The following is a 10,215-nucleotide window of genomic DNA, read 5'->3' as shown; positions in this document are numbered from 1 at the left end:
CCTACACCAATGAATTCGTTTTGGTCTATCTCGACGACATTCTGGTTTTCTCCAAGAACAAGGAAGATCATGCTAAGCACTTGCGTTTGGTTCTTGACAAGCTCAGAGAACATCAGTTCTACGCCAAGTTCTCCAAGTGTGAATTTTGGCTCGATGAGGTTCTTTATCTTGGTCATATCATCTCTGCCAAGGGCATTTCCGTGAATCCTGAGAAGGTGTCTGCAATTGTGAATTGGGAACCTCCTCAGAACGTGAAGCAACTCCGTAGTTTCCTCGGTCTCGCAAGCTATTGCAGAAGATTCGTTGAAAACTTTTCTAAGATCGCCAAGCCTCTCTCAAATCTTCTTCAGAAGCACGTCAAGTACGTTTGGTCTCCGGAGTGTGATATGGCTTTCAACACTTTGAAAGAGAAATTGATCACTGCTCCAGTTCTGACTCTGCCTGATGAAACCAAGCCGTACGAGGTCTTTTGTGATGCCTCTCTCCAAGGTCTCGGTGCTGTACTGATGCAAGAGAAGAAAGTTGTCGCTTACACCTCTCGCCAGTTGAAACCTAATGAGAAGAACTACCCCACTCATGATCTCGAGTTGGCGGCAGTTGTGCATGCTTTGTTGACTTGGAGACATCTTCTATTGGGAAGGAAAGTGGATATTTTCACTGATCACAAGAGTCTCAAGTACATCTTCACTCAGCCTAATCTCAACCTCAGGCAGACTCGATGGGTAGAAATGATTCAAGAGTACAATCCGAGTATCGAGTATACTCCAGGCAAGGCTAATATGATTGCTGACACTTTGAGCAGAAAAGCATATTGCAACAGTCTGATTCTCAAGCCTTATCAACCCGAGCTTTGTGAAGCTTTCTGCAAACTTAATCTGCAAGTTGTTCCTCAAGGTTTCCTCGCCAACCTTCAAGTCTCTCCTACCTTAGAAGACCAGATTCGCCAAGCCCAACTTCTTGATGCTATGGTGAAAAAGGTGAAGATTGGTATTGCAAAGAGTCAGTCCAAGTACAAGTGCTACCGACTTGATGACAAGGACACTCTCTTCTTCGAGGATCGAATTGTTGTGCCCAAAGGTGAACTTCGTAAGATGATCATGAACGAGGCTCACAACTCTCTCCTCTCCATCCACCCTGGTAGTACGAAGATGTATCAGGATCTCAAGCAAGCTTATTGGTGGACTCGAATGAAGCGCGAGATCGCTCAATTCGTGAATGAATGTGATGTCTGCAAAAGAGTGAAGGCAGAACACCAAAGGCCAGCAGGTCTCCTCCAACCTCTTGCCATTCCAGAATGGAAGTTCGACCACATTGAAATGGACTTCGTGACTGGGTTTCCAAAGTCCAAGCGTGGCAATGATGCTATATTTGTTGTCATCGACAAGCTCACCAAAGTGGCTCACTTTCTGCCTATCAAAGAGTCGATCACTGCAGCTCAATTGGCGGAACTCTATACCTCTCGCATTGTCTCTCTGCACGGTATTCCTCAAGTGATATCTTCAGACCGTGGCAGCATTTTTACCTCCAAGTTTTGGGATTCTTTTCAGAAAGCCATGGGCACCAACATCCGCTTCAGCACAGCTTTCCATCCTCAAACAAGCGGTCAAGTCGAGCGTGTCAACCAAATTATTGAAGATATGCTCAGGGCTTGTGTGATCTCCTTCGGCATGAAGTGGGAGGATTGTCTTCCTTATGCTGAATTCTCTTACAACAACAGCTTTCAAGCAAGTTCGGGCAAGGCCCCCTTTGAAATTCTATATGGCAGGAAGTGCCGTACCCCTCTCAACTGGTCTGAAACCGGTGAACGTCAGCTGCTGGGTAATGACTTAATCACAGAAGCAGAAGAAATGTGCAAAGTCATTCGTGATAACCTCAAAGCAGCTCAATCCCGCCAGAAGTGCTACTATGATAGTAAGCACCGTGATCTGGTTTTCGAGATCGGAGATCATGTTTACCTCCGTGTCTCTCCCATGAAAGGTACTCGTCGCTTCGGTATCAAAGGGAAGCTTGCCCCTAGATACGTGGGACCTTTCAAGATTGTCAGCAAGAGAGGCGACCTCGCCTATCAACTCGAGCTTCCTTCAAACTTTGCAAATGTTCATGATGTGTTCCATGTCTCTCAGCTTCGAAAGTGCTTCAAGACTCCTGACCGCACCGTCAACTTCGAGGACATTGAGCTCCAAGAAGATCTCTCTTATCGTGAGCACCCAGTTGCTATTCTTGAAGAGACTGAACGCAAGACTCGCAACAAGTCAATCAAATTTCTCAAAGTTAAGTGGTCTCACCATTCCGACCATGAAGCCACCTGGGAACGCGAGGATCACCTCCGTTCTGAGTACCCGGAGTTCTATCAGTCCTAGATCTCGGGACGAGATCTTTTCGTAGTGGTGGAGTGTTGTAACGCCCCAGATATAATTTCCCTATTTGTACTCCAACTCTTGCCGTTTCCGGTGTCAAGTTATATTTATTTCTTGGGTTTGGGTCTTTGTCTCCGTGTGTTGTTTTCATTTTCATGCATCTCTTACCATGTCTTCTCGTGCATTGCATTTGCATACATGTTCATCTCATGCATTCGAGCATTTTCCCCGTTGTCCGTTTTGCATTCCGACGCTTCGTTCTCCTCCGGTGGTCATTTCTAGTCTTCTTTCGTGTGTGGGGTTTAAACATTTCCGGATTGGACCAAGACTTGCCAAGCGGCCTTGGTTTACTACCGGTAGACCGCCTGTCAAGTTTCGGGTCATCTGGACTTCGTTTGATACTCCAACGGTTAACCGAGGGACCGGAAAGGCCTCGTGTGTGTTGCAGCCCAACACCCCCCAAATTTGGCCCAAAACCCACCAAACTCTGCTCCATGTCCTAGAGCGTTCGATCACGATCGTGTGGGCGAAAACCGCACCTCATTTAGACTCTCCTAGCTCCACTTATGCCTATTAATACCCCCTCCATTCGGATCTCTTCTTCCCCCGTCCGAAACCCTAGATCCAACTCCTCCCGCCGCCGCCGGACAAAAACCGCGCGCCGGACGTGTCCGCCTGGCTCCGCGGGACGAATCCGCCGCCGCCACGTGTCCCGGGGCCGGTCCCCAGTTCGCCGCCGCCCGCGGGCCCGCGGGGCCCGTGCGGGGCCCTCCCGGCCCGCTCCGCCGCCCGCCTCCTCCTCCAGTCGCCGCCCCCGAGCCCGGCGACGCTCGCCCGCTCCGGCCGCCGTGGCGCCATTGCCGGCCGCCGCCCGGAGCACCTCGCCCCGCCGCCCCAAGCCCTCGCCGGCGCCCGCGCCAGGGAGAGGAGCTCCCGGCTCCGGCGACCGCCCGCCGCGCCGCTTCCTCCTCGCCGTCCGGCCCCCCTCCCCGCTCCGGCTACTTCCTCTCCGGCCGCCGCCGTCGTCTACAGGAATCCCGGCGAGATCCGCCGCCGTCTCGGGCCGCGTGCCCGAACCCTAGATCTGGATCTCGGGTTGACTTTTTACCTCTAACCCTAGATTTTTGTGCCTACTTTGACTACGCGTATCTCCGTAACTGTAGCTCCGTTTTGGGCATATGGTATATCAAAATCTTCGTCTCGACATGTACATCATTTCATTCCATTGCATCATTTGCATTTGAGGTCATCATCATACCCAAAATGCTGTTAGAAGGAGGCTTCGTGAGTTAAATTGCAGATCCGTTAGTTCATCATGCACTTTTGTCATTTTTGCCATGTTTAATTCGTGCATGATATGCCTGTGCCCCTTTGGGATGAATTGTTAAGCATTTTGTCTTCTTTCCAGAGGTGCCACCCATGCATTTTTAGGATGTGTGTGTTGTCTTGTGCAATCTTGCGAAGAGAGGTACCTGAGATTGCTGATTTCAGAGACTTAGTGATTTTCACTAAGTCTGGGATATTTTAGTTCGTGATGCTATATGTCCAGCTTGTTTCCTAGTGATCCGTGCCTCTTTTGAGGATGATCAGTAAGGGAGTTTTGATACTTATGTTATGCTCTATCCATCCATGTCTTTGGTTACATATGTGGAGTGCTCTAGGTTGACTCAATCGAGCTCAACTTTTGCTTCGTTGTTAATCCGGGCAGATCGTCAACTTGTTTGCGATTTTGCTGATGCTACCGTTAGTGTTCCATGCATGCTATGCCTTCGTTCTTGCCATGTGTAGCTAGCACTTTGTGCCTTCTTGCTGGTTATATGCTTTCCTTGCCATGACTTGCACCGTAGTGAGTGCATCGAGCTCGTTTACATGCCTTCGTGAGTTATATTTCAGCGTGTCTCAGTTTTCACTAAGTCTGGAAACTGATTGTGTTCGAGCTATGTTCGTGAGCTCGGTAGAGTATTTTGTGAACCCTTTTGGCCCCAGGTCACTTTGGGTGTTTTTTTAAGCTTGTTGAGTAGCTCCATGCCATGTTCTTACTTGTCATGTTCAGGTTTTCTATCATGTTGTTTTGCTGCTCCGAAGAGAGCATCGTGATCTGAAATTTCAGACTAGTGTTAATTTCACTAAGTCTGAAATCTGTTTTGCATTTGCGTTTTAGCCATGCTTGTTTGAACCTTTTAATGGATGAATTTGCCTATGGCTCAGTGCTAGTGTTTTGTCAACCATCTTGTGTACATCACTGCCATGTATTTTGTTTTCATGTTTGGTGGCTGTAGCATGTTCATTTCGTTGCATTTAGATGCCTACTTGCTGTAAATCGCATACCGGTGTCATATCTTAAAACGCTCGCCATTTCCAAACCGTAGCTCCGATTCCAATGATCTTTATATCGTTTTCAAGCGATTTCATCCCCTCTATCCAGGGACACACTTGGTTTTCCAAGTTGATGCCAGGTTCATGCATTTTCTGTCATATCTTGCATTTTGCATCCCGCATCGCATCCCGCATAGCATATCGTCATTTCATCATATTGCTTGGTCTTGCCGTGGTTGATTGTATCCTTGTTGCTTGTTTGTCTTGTTGGGTAGAGCCGGGAGACGAGTTCGCTACCGAGGAGCCCGTTGAGTTTGCTTGCGAGGATCCAGTCAACTCTGACAACTGTGCAGGCAAGATGATCATACCCTCGAAATCACTACTATCTTTGCTATGCTAGTTTGCTCGCTCTTTTGCTTTGCCACTGCTACGATGCCTACCTTTTGCTTGTCAGCCTCCCAATTGCCATGTTGATCCCCTAACCCACCATTGTCCTAGCAAACCGTTGATTGGCTATGTTACCGCTTTGCTCAGCCCTTCTTATAGCGTTGTTAGTTGCAGGTGGAAGATTGGAGCCGTTCCTTGTTGGAACTTTTATTTACTTGTTGGGATATCACCATATATCTTACTTAATTAATGCATCTATATACTTGGTAAAGGGTGGAAGGCTCGGCCTTATGCCTGGTGTTTTGTTCCACTCTTGCCGCCCTAGTTTCCGTCATATCGGTGTTATGTTCCCGGATTTTGTGTTCCTTACACGGTTGAGCCGTTCCGGGATACCGAGTCTGATCGGAATGTCTCGGGTGGAGGTCTATTCCTTCGTTGACCGTGAGAGCTTGTCATGGGCTAAGTTGGGACTCCCCTGCAGGGATTGAACTTTTGAAAGCCGTGCCCGCGGTTATGGGCAGATGGGAATTTGTTAACGTCCGGTTGTAGAAAACCCGAAGTTGACCTTATTTAAAATACATCAACCGCGTGTGTAACCGTGATGGTCTCTTCTCGGCGGAGTCCGGGAAGTGAACACGGTGTTGGAGTTATGCTTGACGTAGGTTGCTATAGGATCACTTCATGATCATATTTGTATCGACCGTGCTTTGCCTTCTCTTCTCGCTCTCTTTTGCGTATAAGTTAGCCACCACATATGCTAGTCGCTTGCTGCAGCTCCACATATATTTGCCTTATCCATTCCTATGAGCTCAAATAGTTTTGATCGCGTGGGTGCGAGATTGCTGAGTCCCTGTGGCTCACAGATACTACAACTCCAGATGCAGGTCCAGGTGATTCCGCTCCAGGTGACGAGTATGAGCTCAAGTGGGAGTTCGACGAGGACTCTCAGCATTATTATGTTTCCTTTTCCGATGATCAGTAGTGGTGCCTAGTTGGGGATCGATTCAGGACCTTGTCGCATGTTGGGTTCTTTTCTATTTTGGCGCCGTAGTCGGGCCATGAGTGTTTGTTTGATGGATGTTATTTATGTACTCTGATGTGACGTGGCGAGTGTAAGCCAACTATGTTATCTCCCCCTTTTATTATATATTACATGGGATGTTGTAATGATTGCCTGACTTGCGACATTGCTTTCAATGCGGTTATGCCTCTAAGTCGTGCCTCGACACGTGGGAGCTATAGCCGCATCGAGGGCGTTACAAATTGTCTCTTTTGGGTATCCTATGAAGACACATTTCTCCGATTTGGGTTCGAGCTTATCTGGTTGAAGTTTCTTCACATAAGCATCGCAACCCCAAACTTTAAGAAACAACAACTTTGGTTTCTTGCCAAACCACAGTTCATAAGGCGTTGTCTCAATGGATTTTGATGGTGCCCTATTTAACGTGAATGTGGCCGTCTCTAAAGCATAACCCCAAAATGATAGCGGTAAATCAGTAAGAGGACATCATAGATCGTACCATATCCAGTAAAGTACGATTACGACGTTCGGACACACCATTTCGTTGTGGTGTTCCGGGTGGCGTGAGTTGCGAAACTATTCCGCATTGTTTCAAATGTAAACCAAACTCGTAACTCAAATATTCTCCTCCACGATCAGATCGTAGAAATTTTATTTTCTTGTTACGATGATTTTCTACTTCACTCTGAAATTCTTTGAACTTTTCAAATGTTTCAGACTTGTGTTTCATCAAGTAGATATACCCATATCTGCTCAAATCATATGTGAAGGTGAGAAAATAACGATACCTGCCACGAGCTTCGACATTCATTGGACCACATACATCGGTATGTATGATTTCTAACAAATCAGTTGCTCGCTCCATAGTTCCGGAGAACGGCGTTTTAGTCATCTTGCCCATGAGGCACGGTTCGCAAGTACCAAGTGATTCATAATCAAGTGATTCCAAAAGTCCATCAGTATGGAGTTTCTTCATGCGCTTTACACCGATATGACCTAAATGGCAGTGCCACAAATAAGTTGCACTATCATTATTAACTCTGCATCTTTTGGCTTCAACATTATGAATATGTGTATCACTACTATCGAGATTTAATAAAAATTGACCACTCTGTAAGTGTGCATGACCATAAAAGATATTACTCATATAAATAGAACAACCATTATTCTCTGATTTAAATGAATAACCGTCTCGCATCAAACAAGATCCAGATATAATGTTCATGCTCAACGTTGGCACAAAATAACAATTATTTAGGTCTAAAACTAATCCCGATGGTAGATGTAGAGGTAGCGTGCCGACTGCGATCACATCGACTTTTGGAACCATTTCCCATGCGCATCGTCACCTCGTCCTTAGCCAGTCTTCGCCTATTCCGTAGTCCCTGTTTCGAGTTGCAAATATTAGCAACAGAACCAGTATCAAATACCCAGGTGCTACTGCAAGTATTAGTAAGGTACATATTAATAACATGTATATCACATATACCTTTGTTCACTTTGCCATCCTTCTTATCCGCCAAATACTTGGGGCAGTTCCGCTTCCAGTGTCCAGTCTGCTTGCAGTAGAAGCACTCAGTCTCAGGCTTAGATCCAGACTTGGGTTTCTTCTCTTGAGCAGCAACTTGTTTGCTGTTCTTCTTGAAGTTCCCCTTCTTCTTCCCTTTGCCCTTTTTCTTGAAACTAGTGGTCTTATTGACCATCAACACTTGATGCTCCTTCTTGATTTCTACCTCCGCAGCCTTTAGCATTGCGAAGAGCTCGGGTATAGTCTTGTCCATCCCTTGCATATTATAGTTCATCACGAAGCTCTTGTAGCTTGGTGGCAGTGATTGAAGAATTCTGTCAATGACACTATCATCAGGAAGATTAACTCCCAGTTGAATCAAGTGATTATTATACCCAGACATTTTGAGTATGTGTTCACTGACAGAACTATTCTCCTCCATCTTACAGCTATAGAACTTATTGGAGACTTCATATCTCTCAATCCGGGCATTTGCTTGAAATATTAATTTCAACTCCTGGAACATCTCATATGCTCCATGACGTTCAAAATGTCGTTGAAGACCCGGTTCCAAACCGTAAAGCACGGCACACTGAACTATCGAGTAGTCATCGGCTTTGCTTTGCCAGAAGTTCTTAACGTCGTCAGTTGCATCTGCAGCAGGCCTGGCACCCAACGGTGCTTCCAGGACGTAATTCTTCTGTGCAGCAATGGGGATAATCCTCAGGTTACGGACCCAGTCCGTGTAATTGCTACCATCATCTTTCAACTTAGCTTGCTCAAGGAACACATTAAAATTCAACAGAACAACAGCACGAGCCATCTATCTACAACAAACATAGACAAGCAAAATACTATCAGGTACTAAGTTCATGATAAATTTTATTTCGATTAATCATATTACTTAAGAACTCCCACTTAGACAGACATCTCTCTAGTCATCTAAGCGATCACGTGATCCAAATCAACTAAACCATGTCCGATCATCACGTGAGATGGAGTAGTTTTCAATGGTGAACATCACTATGTTGATCATATCTACTATATGATTCACGCTCGACCTTTCTGTCTCTGTGTTCCGAGGCCATATCTGTATATGCTAGGCTCGTCAAGTTTAACCTGAGTATTTCGCGTGTGCAACTATTTTGCACCCGTTGTATTTGAACGTAGAGCCTATCACACCCGATCATCACGTGGTGTCTCGGCACGAAGAACTTTCACAATGGTGCATACTCAGGGAGAACACTTCTTGAAAATTTAGTGAGAGATCATCTTAAAATGCTACCGTCAATCAAAGCAAGATAAGATGCATAAAGGATAAACATCACATGCAATCAATATAAGTGATATGATATGGCCATCATCATCTTGTGCTTGTGATCTCCATCTCCGAAGCACCATCGTGATCACCATCGTCACCAGCGCGGCACCTTGATCTCCATCGTAGCATCGTTGTCGTTACGCCATCTATTGCTTCTACGACTATCGCTACCGCTTAGTGATAAAGTAAAGCAATTACAGGGAGTTTGCATTTCATACAATAAAGCGACAACCATATGGCTCCTGCCAGTTGCCGATAACTTCGGTTACAAAACATGATCATCTCATACAATAAAATATAGCATCACGTCTTGACCATATCACATCACATCATGCCCTGCAAAAACAAGTTAGACGTCCTCTACTTTGTTGTTTGCAAATTTTACGTGGCTGCTACGGGCTGAGCAAGAACCGTTCTTACCTACACATCAAAACCACAACGATAGCTCGTCAAGTTTAGTGTTGTTTTAACCTTCGCAAGGACCGGGTGTAGCCACACTCGGTTCAACTAAAGTTGGAGAAACAGACACCCGCTAGTCAACTTTGTGCGAAGCACGGTGGTAAAACCAGTCTCGCGTAAGCGTACGCGTAATATCGGTCCGGGCCGCTTCATCCAACAATACCGCTGAACCAAAGTATGACATGCTGGTAAGCAGTATGACTTGTATCACCCACAACTCACTTGTGTTCTACTCGTGCATATAACATCAACGCATAAAACCTAGGCTCGGATGCTACTGTTGGGGAACGTAGTAATTTCAAAAAATTTCCTACGCACACGCAAGATCATGGTGATGCATAGCAATGAGAGGGGAGAGTGTGTCCACGTACCCTCGTAGACCATAAGCGGAAGCGTTATGACAACGCGGTTGATCTAGTCGTACGTCTTCACGATCCGACCGATCCAAGCACCGAACGTACGGAGCCTCCGAGTTCAGCACACGTTCAGCTCGATGACGATCCCCGGACTCCGATCCAGCAGGGTGTTGGGGATGAGTTCCGTCAGCACGACAACATGGTGACGATGATGATGTTCTACCGATGCAGGGCTTCGCCTAAGCACCGCAACGATATGACCGAGGTGGAATATGGTGGAGGGGGCCACCGCACACGGCTAAGGAACGATCACGAAGATCAACTTGTGTGTTATGGGGTGACCCCCTACCCCCGTATATAAAGGAGGGAGGGGGGAGGTGCGGTCGGCCCCTAGGGGTGCGCCTGGAGGAGTCCTACTCCCACCGGGAGTAGGACTCCCCCCTCTTGCCTTGTAGGAGAAGGAAAGGGGGGAGGGGAAAGAGGAAAGGGGG

Source organism: Triticum dicoccoides, chromosome 3B (assembly GCF_002162155.2).
Source record: "Triticum dicoccoides isolate Atlit2015 ecotype Zavitan chromosome 3B, WEW_v2.0, whole genome shotgun sequence".
In the NCBI taxonomy this organism is placed as follows: Eukaryota; Viridiplantae; Streptophyta; class Magnoliopsida; order Poales; family Poaceae; genus Triticum; species Triticum dicoccoides.
Note: the sequence above shows the minus strand (reverse complement) of the source record.